Source organism: Malaya genurostris, chromosome 2 (genome assembly GCF_030247185.1).
Source record: "Malaya genurostris strain Urasoe2022 chromosome 2, Malgen_1.1, whole genome shotgun sequence".
Taxonomy (NCBI): Eukaryota; Metazoa; Arthropoda; class Insecta; order Diptera; family Culicidae; genus Malaya; species Malaya genurostris.
In genome coordinates, this window is record NC_080571.1 from 55,583,277 (window position 1) to 55,598,580 (window position 15,304).

The 15,304-nt window shown below is 38.4% G+C and overlaps 2 protein-coding genes across 8 annotated transcripts in view; both read right to left on the reverse strand.

Annotated features, from left to right (window-relative positions):
* LOC131427270 (spectrin beta chain, non-erythrocytic 5) overlaps positions 1 to 15,304 on the reverse strand; it is a 335,003-nt gene that overhangs the window by 287,792 nt on the left and 31,907 nt on the right. The window lies entirely within an intron of this gene.
* Positions 1 to 15,304, reverse strand: part of LOC131427271 (uncharacterized) — a 71,518-nt gene that overhangs the window by 54,647 nt on the left and 1,567 nt on the right. The gene's annotated exons all lie outside the window — the stretch shown is intronic.

A 15,304-nucleotide genomic window follows, 5' to 3' on the forward strand; every position in this document is an offset into this window, starting at 1 on the left:
ACTGTTGCAATTACCGCGCAATCACATTGCTGAACACCGCCTACAAGGTACTCTCCCAAATTCTTTGCCGTCGTCTATCATCAATAGCTAAGGAGGAATTCATAGGGCCGTACCAAGCGGGATTTACTGGAGCCCGCGCCACTACGAATCACATATTTGCGATAAGACAAGTACTCCAGAAGTGTCGTGAATACAACGTACCCACGCATCACCTATTCATTGACTTCAAAGCGACATACGACACAATCGATCGAGAACAGCTATGGCAGATAATGCACGAATACGGTTTCCGGGATAAACTGACGCGATTGGTCAAAGCAACGATGGATAGAGTGATGTGCTACGTCCGAGTATCTGGGACGCTCTCGAGTCCCTTCGAATCTCGGAGAGAGCTACGTCAAGGTGATGGACTTTCTTGTATCTAGTTCAATATTGCCCTGGAAGGTATGATTCGAAGAGCGAGGATCGACACGAGTGGCACGATCTTCCAAAAGTCCGTACAACTTTTTGGCATCGCTGACGTAATTGATATTGTGACACGTAACGTTGAGAAGATGACGGAAACCTACATCGCACTGAAAGCTGAAGCTAGGCGTATCGGACTTACCATAAATGCGTCGAAAACTAAATACACGAGAGGAAGAGGCTCTAGAGAAGAAACACTACGCCTCCCACCACGAATATTGATAGACGTTGACGATATCGAGGTGGTTGACGAGTTCGTGTATTTGGGCTCACTGGTGACCGCCGATAATGACACCAGCAGAGAAATTCAGAGACGTATTTTGGCAGGGAATCGTGCGCACTTTGGACTCAGAAAAACCCTCCGATCGAGAAAATTACGCCACCGCACGAAATTGACCATCTACAAAACGCTCGTTAGACCGTTTGTTTTCTATGGCCACGAGACCTGGACTATATTGGCAGAGGACCAACGCGCCCTCAGTGTTTTCGAAAGAAAGGTACTGAGGACCATCTATGGCGGAGTGCAGATGGAAAACGGAACGTGGAGACGGCGTATGAATCACGAATTGCAACAGCTGCTAGGAGAACCACCCATCGTACGGACAGCTAAAATCGGACGTCTACGATGGGCTGGGCATGTCATAAGAATGTCGGACGACAGCCCAGTGAAAATGGTTCTTGAATCTAATCCGACTGGTACAAGGAGAAGAGGAGCGCAGCGAGCAAGGTGGATCGATCAAGTGGAGGGTGATCTCAGAAGCATCCGTGCCTTGAGTGGCTGGCGAGGAGCAGCCATGGACCGAGTTATGTGGAGACATATGCTTGATACAGCAAAGGACACCCCAGGCCTATAGCAGTTAGGTAAAGTAAGGTTTGCGCAAAAAATACGGGAAAATGTGCACAAACTTAGTTTCAAAGTGCTTAAGGTTCCTTGGAAAAATTCCGGAATTTTTAAATACTTCCGGATTCGACCACCTAAATTGACACAGGCGACGACTACACCAATTTTTACCAACTTAGATTCAAATCAAAGATCTTATGATAGCTTAGATTGCTTTGAAACTACTGAATCCAAATCCAACGTCCGGTTCTGTAATTATAGGAAGAAGTGTTGAGAATTTCAAACTGTTTTTCAAGATTATGATGCAAAATTAAAAAAAAACACTACGAATTTATGCTAAAACTCTTCCAATGTATAAGTATTGCTAGTTGATGCCCAAACGAACCGGTTTCTTTTCTGGAAATACCGAAAATAGTAATCAAAACTCCCAAAATGGAATACACTTGCTCACGGAACAATTTATCACAGAGTTTGTGAAAATAAGTTTAGTTTTCACAAACTTTGATTTAAATCATAGTTAATTTAGATTCATAATTTTAGACGAATCCGACTTCCGATTTCGGAATTATAGTATAGGGGGAAGAGCGTTTAAAATTCCAAACCTTCATTTAAAATTATGATGTGAAATACAGAAAAATCTTATTAACTGATCTAGGGTCTAGTAAGTTCATAGTTCTAGTGCGCTTCCTAAGTGATACATTCATCATAATCGTTCGAGTTCTCCTGTGCGAAGGTTGTACGCTCACATGATACATTTTTTTCTCTGCGCGTCACCTTAAAAACTAGTGAGTGCGTGCGACATGTGTGACTGTTTACGGCATTGTTGTGTTTTCAGGAACGAGCTTGATTATTGTCCTTTCTTGTGTTCGCAAAAGTTCCAATCTCACAGGAATCAATTGTAGGAAAGCCTTAATTTTTTGAGTTAGTAATGCTCTAGGATCCTGGGATATAACAAACAATAAATTTATTGGAAATACAAATGGAATCGGTCCGTTTTGTTGGGGTAAAAATGCGTTTATTTCAAAATAAAAAGAATTTAAAAAATAGCCAAAGTATCGTCCATCGCTAGTTGCTACTCTTACCCGTGGTGGGTAAATTTCAGGAAATTTTCGATTTCCATCTCAAAAAAAAATTCTCGTCTTTTGAGGTGACTCAAATTTAAAGTCAGTTTTCGATGTCTACGAAAGAAGTAAACCGATGATCTGACTGATTGTGCTGCTTCCGTCGGAACAAGTAATCAGAAAGAGCAATGTCAGGAGAATACGGTGGGTTCGGAAAAATGGCTCAGTTGAGCAATTCCAAATATTTTTTATGACATTTGCGACATTAGGCCAAGCGATGTCATACAGGAGAAAAACTTTATCATTTCTTTGATTGTATTCCGGCCGTTCTTCTCGTAATGCACGACTCAAACGCATCGATTGCAGCCTGTACCGATCGCCTATCGTCTGGTTGTAGCAGCTCATAGTACACAACATCCTTTTGGTTCTGCCAGATGCACAACATGACCTTCGAACCATGAATAGTCGGCTTTAGTGTTGGATGTTAATCATCCATTTTTCATCTCCAATAACAATTCGATGTACAAAACCATTTTTTTTTGGCTTTCAATCAGCTGCTCGCAAATGAAAAATCGCCCTTTTCAATGTCTCTCGGTTTCAGTTCATAACGCAACCAACTGCCTTGCTGTTGAAGCATTCCCATAGGTTTTAATCGTACAGATCTGCTTGTTGTGTCACTTCGAATGATTCTGCAAGCTCCTCTTGCATTTGACTCGAATCTTCATCGCGTAACTATTTGTCTTCGATTTTTTCTGATTGTCCAGAGCGAGTTGTCTTCAACGCTGAAATCGCCATTCTTGAATTAATCAGTTGGAACATCATCACCATAAACACCCATAAGCATTTGATGCGCTTCAGCTGCAATTTTCTTCCAATTAAAACCAGAAAACTAAAACTACCCGCAAATGCTGCTTAGTTAGCACAAAATTTCTCATAATTAACACAGTGAAAAACAAGTTTTTTTTAAATTCAAAGCAACGTTATCTGAATATTAATGGCAGATGTCTAACCTCTTGAAGCTTTCGTCATCAGCAGTTACTGTTCAACATTCTTAATAGCCAGAGCCATCTTTTGAAAACGGACCGAACTAATTTGTACTCCCAATAGTATTCTTGATAGCCTACAATGAACAATCCATTTGGTAGGGATATAGATAGAACTTGGGTTGAGATATAGATAGAACTCCAATCGTTAAACAAAGTGGAAGCACTTCTATGATTTTCAAGCATATTCATCAGTCGCGTATACAGGGGGGTGTTTTAGGGATTCAAACCCCCTCCGAAACTCATAAAAGTATGATATTATGTAAACTCTTTTTTTTGTATTTGTATGGAAATTGATCAACATGTTCTGAAACACCCCCCGAAATTTTTTTCTGGGTACGCGCCTGATATTCGTGGATTGTGATATCGGTTAGACTTTCGAGTCATGACGATTAGGCAAATTTCATGTTCGATTCAGCTAACAATTTTTATAAATGATTCAACGAGAAGGTTTTATTATTCGTTTTTTTTCAGTTTTCCAAGAAAAGAGAATACAATGTAAGAAGGAAAATGCATACTGAACGCTGTTTCTATATTTTTCTATTTCGTTTCTCTTCAACAATGCAATGCAGAATCCGCATCTAAAATAAATGATAGTACTCTTCATAATCTCGTCACTTTTATTTTATAATTGTACTAAATCCATCTGGCATTGGAATATCAGTATCGGGTACCAACATGTTCATCATAATACGAAACGCTTCGGTGTCTGTAATTAAATTTGTCTTCACGAACTCTGACGCAAATTCCTTCGGATCCAATGTTAAAAAATGAATATGTTTGAGAGCATCACGAATGGTGGGAGAATCTTTTTTGGATTGGACAACAATTTTCGCCTGCTTTATTTTGGCCGATGTTTTCAGTGCTTTTGTTGTAGGCTCAATGGCTGCTTCGGCTAAGTTTTTCGTATCAACTGATGTAACTGATGTTTGCTTGTTTCTGGCAGTCTTCCATCGTAAATCCCGGTTATAGTTATACTTTGTATCCACGGTAGAATCACGTGATAGACATAATCCATTTTTAATTCCGTATCTAGATAGTGCCTGGTACAATTTCAATACGCTACTTATTGACAAATCATGCGAACTAAACAAATCAGTGATTGTACTAAGGCAGCATTCCATGAAACTTTCATCATTCAATACGGTTTCTGTATTACTTTTCATATAATCGAAACTCTTTTCAATTAGAGGTGAATTGTAGAACTTCGCAAACTCGTAAATTTTAAATACACTTTTGGCGTTGATAACCGTTAGTAAATGCGATAGACAATGATCTTTCACTATTGCGAACATGTACTTATCAGCTGCATAATATAATTTGCATGTTTCATCCACTGATCCAACGATGGTAACATCGGTGTAAATGTACCTGCGAAATAAAAAGTCTATTGTTCTTCCCGGTCCCTTATAAGTATCATACCATTTACGGCATATATCGCGAGGTGCTACACTGCAAGCATCGCATTTGATCGCCACCAAGAGCAAAAGCACTGTACCTGGGGTCAGGTACAGCAAGTGCAGTGGTGTTCACAACGACGGCAGAGCAACTGAGATAGCAGTAAACGACAGAAGACTGCCAATTGGAAACAGCAAAAGACTGCCAATTGGAAATCGTTGGAAGAGCTTCACGTCGTTCTTCACGATAAAGGAACAGAGACATCAGCTACAAGGTAGATTTAATTTAATTTATTTTTTATTTCTTATATCTGAAATTTTACTAAACATAAGTTTTTATTTTGGTATTATTAATTTACAAAAAAAAATTTAATGTAATGGATGATCTCATGGAAGATCATCCGAATCCGATTCCGGATACTAGTAAAAGTTTAAATACTCCGAGGGCTAAACATTATCCACAGGGTACCACTGGGCCATGGATAGTCTATCTTCGAAAAAAAGAAAAGATTTTAAACTTGATGCAAATTACAAAGGATTTGACATCACATTTCTCTGAAGTTAAAGAAATCTGTAAGGTTAATAGAGATAAAATTCGAGTTGTAGTTAACGACTTGAAACAGGCAAACGATATTGTAACCTGTAAATTATTTGCTATTGAATATCGAGTTTACATTCCATCGAAGGAGGTAGAAATTGACGGTGTTGTGACTGAAGCAAGTCTGACAGCAGATGATTTACTTAAAAATGGAGTTGGCCGTTTTAAAAACTCCATGCTTGAGGGAGTTAAGATACTCGAGTGCAAACAATTGTACTCAGCATCTATTGTCGATGGAAAAAAGTCTTATCGTCCCTCAGATTCGTTTCGCGTAACATTTGCCGGATCTGCATTGCCTAGCCATGTCTATATCGATAAAATTCGTCTTCCTGTTCGGCTTTTCGTACCGCATGTTATGAATTGCACGAACTGTAAAAAATTCGGACATACAGCTACTTACTGTAGTAATAAGTCCAAATGTATCAAATGTCAAGGGCCTCATAAGGATAATCTTTGCGATAAAGATGTTGAAAAATGTGTTTATTGTGGGGAAAGCCCTCATGATGATCTTTCAGTGTGCGCTGCATTTAAGCTGCGTAAAGACAAAATGAAGCTTTCTTTAAAAGCACGGTCTAAGCGCACATATGCAGAAATGCTCAAAACGGTCATACATGTCTCCCCTTTGGAAACCGAAAACGGTTTTTCAAATCTTGCGGAGCCAGAGGAATCTGACTCTGACGGAAATAGTGAAGATACCTCGTTTGTCACTCCTCAAGGGTCTGTTAAGAGGAGATTAACAAACCACAAAATACCAAAAAAGACACCTAAAATTATACCTTCAAAAAAAGATCCCCGTGTTAAAGCTAAAAAGCCAAATTTAAAACCAAAAACTGTGCCTCCTGGTTTGTCAAATTCACAAACCAATCCAGGAACTAGCTCAAGAAAAGACAATAATCCAGTGGGCTCCATTTCACATTCACCAACAGGATTACTGAAATTTTCGGAAATTGTAGAATGGATTTTCGCTGCATTCAATATTTCTGAACCTCTAAAGACCATCATAACAGCATTCCTTCCAATAGCTAGAACTTTTTTGAAACAGTTATCAGCTCAATGGCCAGCTCTTTCAGGTTTTGTATCATTTGATGGATAATTTATCATCCGCCGCAAATGATTCAATCACTGTCCTGCAGTGGAATTGTCGAAGCATCATGCCAAAACTTGATTCATTTAAAGTTTTGTTGCATAGTCAAAAATGTGATGTATTTGCTTTGTGCGAAACATGGCTTACATCAAACATAGCCTTAAATTTTAATGACTTTAACATTATACGTCTCGACAGAGACTCCCCGTATGGTGGAGTGCTTTTAGGAATTAAGAAATGTTATTCCTTTTATAGATTAAACATTCCTTCGACTTCTAGTATAGAAGTTGTTGCTTGTCAAATAAACATTAAAGGAAAGGACATTTGCATTGCTTCGGTATATATTCCTCCAAGAGCTCAAGTTGGACAACGACAGCTTAATGAAATTGTCGAAGCCCTTCCTGCTCCACGTTTGATTTTAGGAGATTTCAATTCGCACGGAATGATGTGGGGTTCCGTTTACAATGATAGCAGATCATCTCTAATATATAATATTTGCGACAATTTTAGCATGACGGTACTAAATATGGGTAGCATGACACGGATCCCAAGACCTCCTGCACGTCCAAGTGCATTAGATTTATCTCTTTGTTCGACTTCAATTCGACTAGATTGCACCTGGAAAGTATTTCCTGATTTACATGGTAGCGATCATTTACCAATCATCATCTCAATTAGCAGTAACAAAGGCATTGCTAATTCAGTTAATATTCCATATGATTTGACAAAAAATATTGACTGGATTAAATACCAAAGTAATATTTCAAGTGTCTTAACTTCAATGGAAGAGCTTCCCCCACTTGAAGAATATGACTTCCTCGTTTGTTCGATTCTGGAGGCCGCAGAACAAGCCCAAACCAAACGATTTCTTGGTCCATCGTCTAACAGAGGACCTCCAAATCCTTGGTGGGACAAAGAGTGCTCAGATGCTAAACACGCGAAACAAAATGCTTTCAAGACGTTTTTAAAACGAGGAGGAGGAACTCCTCAGAATTTTGAAAAATTCTTGGTTTTAGAAACCAAGTACAAGAACATACTTCGGGTTAAGAAATGCAGCTATTGGAGACATTTTGTGGAAGGTTTGTCAAGAGAAACCTCAATGAGCACTCTTTGGAATACGGCCAGACGAATGAGGAATCGTAACGTAGGAAATGAGAGTGAGGAGTACTCGAATCGATGGATATTTGATTTTGCGAGGAAAGTTTGTCCAGATTCCGTTCCTACGCATAGCATTGTTAGGGAGTCTTCTTCAAATGATGATTCCATTGATAGCCCCTTTTCAATGATGGAATTTTCCATAGCACTCATGTCTTGTAACAATAACGCTCCTGGATTGGACAGAATTAAATTCAACTTGGTGAAGAATCTGCCCGACCTCGCAAAAAGACGTTTGTTGGAATTGTTCAACAAGTTTCTTGAGCAAAATATTGTTCCACCTGACTGGAGACAAGTGAAAGTTATCGCCATTCAAAAGCCGGGGAAACCAGCTTCCAATCACAACTCATATAGACCCATTGCGATGTTGTCCTGCATCAGAAAATTGTTCGAAAAAATTATTCTACGACGTCTCGACACTTGGGTCGAGACGAACGGTTTGTTGTCAGATACTCAGTTTGGCTTCCGTAGAAATAAAGGGACGAATGATTGCCTTGCATTACTTTCGTCTGACATCCAAATTGCCTTCGCTCAAAAGCAACAAATGGCATCTGTATTTTTAGACATTAAAGGAGCATTTGATTCAGTTTCCATTGATGTTCTTTCAGACAAGCTCCACCAACATGGACTCCCAGCGGTTATAAATAATTATTTGCACAACCTTTTGTCAGAGAAACGCATGCATTTTTCACATGGCGATTTGGCAACAATCAGAATTAGCTACATGGGTCTCCCGCAAGGCTCATGCCTCAGTCCGCTCCTCTATAATTTTTACGTGAATGACATTGACAGCTGTCTAGTAACCCCATGTACACTAAGACAATTGGCAGATGATGGCGTGGTTTCAGTTACTGGATCCAAAGCTATTGATCTGCAAAAACCATTGCAAGATACCTTAGATAAATTGTCCGTTTGGGCTGTTCATCTTGGTATCGAATTCTCTGCGGAGAAAACAGAGCTGGTCGTCTTTTCAAAAAAGCATGATCCCGCGCAACTTCAGCTTCATATGATGGGAAGAATAATCGAACAGGTTTTGACTTTCAAATACCTCGGGGTGTGGTTTGATTCCAAATGCACGTGGGGAGGACACATTAGGTATCTGATAACGAAATGCCAACAAAGAGTAAATTTTCTTCGAACAATAACAGGGTCTTGGTGGGGTGCTCATCCGCAAGATCTAATAAAATTGTATCAGACAACGATACTTTCAGTGATGGAATATGGATGCGTTTGTTTTCGTTCCGCTGCAAATTCTCATATTATCAAACTTGAGCGAATTCAGTACCGTTGTTTGCGAATTGCTTTAGGCTGCATGCATTCGACACATACAATGAGTCTTGAAGTTCTGGCGGGAGTTCTTCCATTAAAAGATCGATTTTGGGAGCTTTCATCACGCCTGCTAATAAGATGTGATGTGCTGAATCCCATGGTAATTAATAATTTCGAACGACTAGTCGAGCTTCGATCTCAAACAAAATTCATGACAGTATATTTTAACCATATGTCACAGGAAATCAACCCTTCAAGATATATTCCTATCCGTGTCAGCCTCCTAAATGTACCTGACTCAACTTTATTTTTCGACACATCCATGCAGCGCGAAGTGCGTGGAATCCCGGACCACCTACGCTCTATGGAAATCCCAAAAATATTTTCAAGTAAGTTCAGGCATATTAACTCTGAGAAAATGTTTTACACGGACGGATCGCGAATGGAAGAAGCGACAGGGTTTGGTATGTTCAACAATAATGTTTCGGCCTCATTCAAGCTTCAAGAACCTGCATCTGTTTATATAGCAGAGTTAGCAGCAGTTCATTATAGCTTGAATGTAATCGTCACATTATCTCCAAACCATTATTTCCTCTTCACAGATAGTCTGAGTGCAATTGAAGCCATTCGCTCAAACGCTGCTGGCAAAAATGAACCGTTTTTCTTGGGTAAAATAAAACAGTGTCTGAACGACATATTGAATAATAATTATCTAATCACAATAGTTTGGGTTCCGGCTCATTGCTCCATTCCAGGCAATGAAAGAGCCGATATTTTAGCCAAACGTGGTGCTATTGAGGGTGAAATTTATGAGAGACCGATTGCTTTCAACGAATTCTATAGCGCGTCTCGCCAAAGAACACTTGCCAGCTGGCAAGCTTCTTGGGATAAAGATGATCTGGGTCGGTGGATGCACTCAATTATTCCGAAAATATCGACAAAGGCATGGTTCAGGGGACTGGATGTGAGTAGAGATTTCATTCGTGTGATGTCCAGACTCATGTCCAATCACTACACGTTAGATGCACATCTCCTTCGAATTGGACTTTCCGAGACTAATCATTGTGCTTGCGGCGAAGGTTACCGCGATATTGACCATGTTGTTTGGACATGCGTGGAGTTTCGTGATGTCAGATCTCAACTAATAAATTCCTTGCGTACCCAAGGTAGACTATCCAATGTCCCAGTTCGCGACATTCTTGCTTGTCGTGACCTTCCATACATGAAACTTCTTTATCATTTCATTAAATCCATTGGAGTTCCAATTTAAATTTTATTTTATGTTAAACTGTTTTCTCTTCCATGAGTTCAACCAATAGCCAACTATAGGATATTGAATATAAGTGGTGAACTGATACAAACAATCCTGAAATAGTTATAAGATCATGTACAAAATAAATGTATTTTATTTAATGTAATTAAAATAGCAACTCGCTTGATAAAAACAGTGTTTAGATTAACTAATGAGTACCAACATACTAATATGATATTCGAAATGTATTAGGTTTAAACTACTATGTATTGTGGATGCCACGGCGAAGAAAAACTTATGTATATTGCCTATGAAATAAAAGTATTTATGAAAAAAAAAAAGTATCATACCATTTGTACTAACTTTAGTAACCGTTGGAAAATTAATGGCTCGATATCAGGAATATGAATAGTGTCTTCGTTTTTGGCCAACGGGCCTCGCAGCATTGCCTGGAAAACTGGAGATGACATGCACAGGATAAGCTTGTGGGCACCGATCAGTTGGCAGTTTGGTTTCGTGCCGATCAAAAATTGGCAATCCGTCCATAAGTTTGCGCTCAGCAAATGTGCCAATCGCGATGTAACTTTTCCGGTAACTTGCCATTCTTGCAGAGGATCCATTTTCACTATGAACTTTTACAAATGTAATTATCTTTGCAAAACCAGGATCACTTTTTCAATTGCTCTATCCTTCGTAAACTGATAGAAGAATGTCTGCATGAAAAAAAAACAATATGATAAAAACCAACCAAGCTAAAATATATGCAAAATAAACACAACGCAAATCTTAAAATGATTGAAATATGACGTATGTTCTCGTTATTTATTCAGCACACCGCAAAAACAGTTTGACTGATTCGTCTGCTAAATTAGGCGCATTGCAATATTAACAGATTTTAGCATTGAAAGATGATCTGCTCTTCTGTATAGTCATTAGCGTCCCAAACAAAAAAGGATGATGCTTAAATGATTATGTACCTCAAAAAAGTCCTTATGAAGAATTTGAGCCAAATCGGATATGGGTAAGTAGTGCCGATCAAAATATGAAAAAATACAAAAAGGGGGCACTACTTACACTGAGGCCTCTTTTTACGCGAGTACGTACCATTTCGTCGAGCTGAGTCGAATGGTATATGACATTCGGCCTCGGTTTTTACAATGATTGTATAGCCTTTCTGTATGAGAAAAGCAGAAAAAAAAGTCATGAAATTGACATTTTTGTTCCAAGCACCCTATCTCCGGAACCGGAGAAAGGATCTGAATAAAAATCGGGATATTCTCCGGGTATCTGAAGATCTCTCAGTTGAATTTAAGATGGTAAAAATCGGTTGAGTCATCTTCAAAAAAAAACTACTGACACTATTTTCATTTTCTGGACCATACCACCCTGCAGTTCCGGAACCGGAAGTCGGATCGAAATTAAATTTAGGAATTTTTCATGAAACCGTAGGACCTTTTATTTGAATCTAAATTTATGAACGTGAATTTAGCGAAGCCCCTTTTTTCGATGAAGCAAATAGCTGAATAATGTGTTGCTAATTAGTTGCAAATTGATTACAGTGATTTTGTTTTTCAATTTTATTTTAGTTTTTCGAGTTCATGGGAAGTTAACGAAGTACCCCTCCTGGAAATAAAATAGTATCCCAGGTAATAATTTGTTGCTTATTAGTTACGATGATTTTTTAACTTGTTGCACATTTTTTACGAGTGCATAACTAGTCAGCAACAAATCGGGTTTTAATCATATGATGACTTCATAATTAGTAATGGTGACTTTTCACATGTTAAGTCAACGATTGAAAACTTATAAAATACAATTCTAAATTCTTCGCTACGCAATAAAAAATCTTCAAAAACATGAGATGAAAATTCGCACTTAATTTACATGATTGCGCCTTCTTTTCATTTCATTTTGTATAGTTGGTTGCCAAGTATTCTCAAAATGTTATGAAAAAAAAAATTTTTTTACTTTAAATTACCATGAATAAGTATTTTTTTTTGTATCTGTAAAATTAGTTTCATTATATTATTGATATTTATATTTCAATAAAACTGTTTCGGTTTGAATACTAAAACTTGTACTCGCAAGTTGAATCGCGAATATTTGACCAAGTTTTCCTGTGTAATAATGGACGATGAAAGTTATGTGCTGGAGACTTGAGGCAGCTTCCCGGAATGTCTTTTTATACTGCCATGCAACGGACTGGCGTGGAGGATCATTTCAGAACGAAGAAAAAGGCCAAATATCCTAGAAAATATTTGGTTTGGCAGGCAATATGCAGCTGTAGTTGAGCAAGCAAAAGAACAAGGAAATATACCGCGGAAATTGAAGCGATTGTTACCGTTCCTACTCAATCATGACGCTCCCTCGTTATTCTAAACTGATTTGGCATCTTGTCACTACACCGAATATGTTTTGGATTGATATAAAGCATTCATGCTGTACCGAAAGAGACGAATCTTACTAACTGTCCAGAGTTGCGACCTATCTATCGCGGTATTGGACTCTCGTGAAGAGATAACTCTCTGAGCTGAGCTGAAGTAGATCGTCCGTAGTTGCGCTTCGTGATTGACTGAATGGGTGGAAATGTACAATGAACCAAGAACAAGTTTTGGTAAACAATATGATCTCAGCAAAAGTCAATTTTCAATACTCAGGAGAAATATAACAAAGCATTATAAGTAAGAAAAATATAAAATATCTCTAAGGAACAATCTCACCAGTATCGTTTTTCGCATTCGAGATGGGTATTGATTTGATACCGTTTTATATTTAAGATTTGTAGAATTGAAAAGGACCAACGCACTTCGCAATTGACATGGCGGGCCTCGACGAATTTTACGAACATTCGTTATCGCGCTTCCTCTTGGTCTTTACCGCGTCGTATTTTGCCTGCATAAACTGAGACATGTTCAAGTTTCCACCAATCTTTTACAAAGATAAAACTAAACGATTGGCTAGATTTTTTTTATATCTTAAAATAACTGCATTAAGATCCGGTTTTAAAACTAAAGCATTTGGAAAGGTGCTTCATGGATGATTTCCAATATGAAACTGTCATAATGTTATTTGAGATTAATTTCTAGTCCATAAAGGTGCCATATTGTGGAATTTTGCCCCATATTAAACACTGCTCGGTGCATTTTTCTTGAACTCAAAGCAACTGAATGTTGGTTTTATTCGCATTCGGACGGTTCACTTTACTAATTATTTCAATAGATTTTTTTCTAAGCGGATTATTTTTACTTCCGATTTGCATATTTCAAAGAAGAATAATTCCAACAGTCCATTGGGAAATCCTTATAGAGGCTGATTTATTGATTTTCTATGTCGCTCACATTTCGGTGTATTTTTAACGAATGCAAACGGCCAGTAGCTGGATGATGACGCAATCGCTCATATATTCCAATATTTGGAGTGAAAGGAGCTATAAAAATGTTGTACGGGATTCATTACTGGCATTCAGAAGGACCAAATTGAAGAATTTTGTAGGAAGGGCTAAATTATAGAATTGTAGCAACAAACAGAATTTTGATGTCGAATATGTCGTTTCGGATTTGTACATTTCAGTGAAAGGAACTATCGAAATACTGCTGATTTTGCATACTTTTCTCCATTGTTGTAAACTTTTCGTTTTCTTTTTCTCCGATGCAATCGACCACCAGTAAGATGATGCAATCACTATTGATTGAAGTGAAATTCACATTGCGAATGTCCAACAGCAGATATGCTCACACAAGAACTAGTTTTTTCTGCGTTTAGGCTTGAGGAACGGAACCTCATATACGCCATTGACTGAAGCACCAGTTGAATAATGCCGGGTGTAGTTCCATTGCTTTGATGTAGAGGGAGGCCTGCTTATTAGATGTGTCTCCGTTCATGAATTATGATAGACAGAAGCTAGCAAACGTGCAGCAACAGGTTCTATTTATAGATTCGATTGATATTATTGTTTCGTGTTTGAACCTATTTAAACTATTTAAACAATGTTTTCGTAATAAACGTGGCATTAACAACAACCTTACATCTTTTTCAATTCGTTTCGTGAAAAAATCCGAGATAATACTCAATAAGGGAAACAGCCATTAAGAAATCTGGAGTAATTTCGTTACACTTTCGTGTCGTGAAATTTTGAAAATGAACCTAGGTGAACACAGTAAAGAAAGACGTAGTCCTACGTCAAAACAACTACTGGAAAAAAAATAAAACAAACATTTGCGAATGGGCCCTGCTGTAGACCAATCCAGATCCTCAGCCTGAATAAAACGATTGACTTGTAAACCTTCACACATTTCCATAGAAATCAGATAACACCGACAACGATATGCAGACGGCGCCTCGTGGCTTTAGTGGCTTATGCTTATGGCAGTTGAAAACAAATTGCTGTTTCAGTTGCAACGTCGCAGCGGTTTTATTGATGAAGTTATTGACAGATTTACAGAGCGCCGAATCCTTCTATTGTATCGATAATACAAAATAAGTTCAACTAGAAAAATCCCATCCAAAAGTATATCGTTATTTCATTGCATTCCTCAATTTTTAGTTTTCACTAACAACGTACTGTTACGTATGATATCATACCATAAGATCAGTGCACAACCCGTAAATTTTGTCACGAGACGCCACTGGAAAATAGACTTTTTTGAGAGCAGCACTTAGACACCGCATCGTACTCCCAGTGATGCCAACTCCTTTTCTCGACTCTCGTGAAGAGAGAACTTTCTCAATACAAACAACAAACTAAAACTATATAACAATTTCAAAAACCTTTGAAAAAACAGCTAAGTCGGTCAAACTTGATTGTAAACGTTTCTTGCCATGACATGAATTTTTAATCGATGAAACGAATTATTTAAAATCCAACGACAGGAAGACAGTATATTCCAGGTATATTCAGAAGTATATTTCGCTACACGTCCAAAGTGGGGACAAAAAGGAAATATGCTTCCGAGAAAGTTGTGTTGGTGCGGTGGTTTTTGTCTCACTTTCCGTTACCCTATACTATATAGTTCCGTTTCAGTCCTCACTACCTTCCACCACCGGCTGAGGGACAATCGACGGCATCGGTGTTACATTTTTACACCCCATTCCGGTTGTAATTTCATTAGCGCTCCTCGACTGTGAGCGCCAGTAATGGAA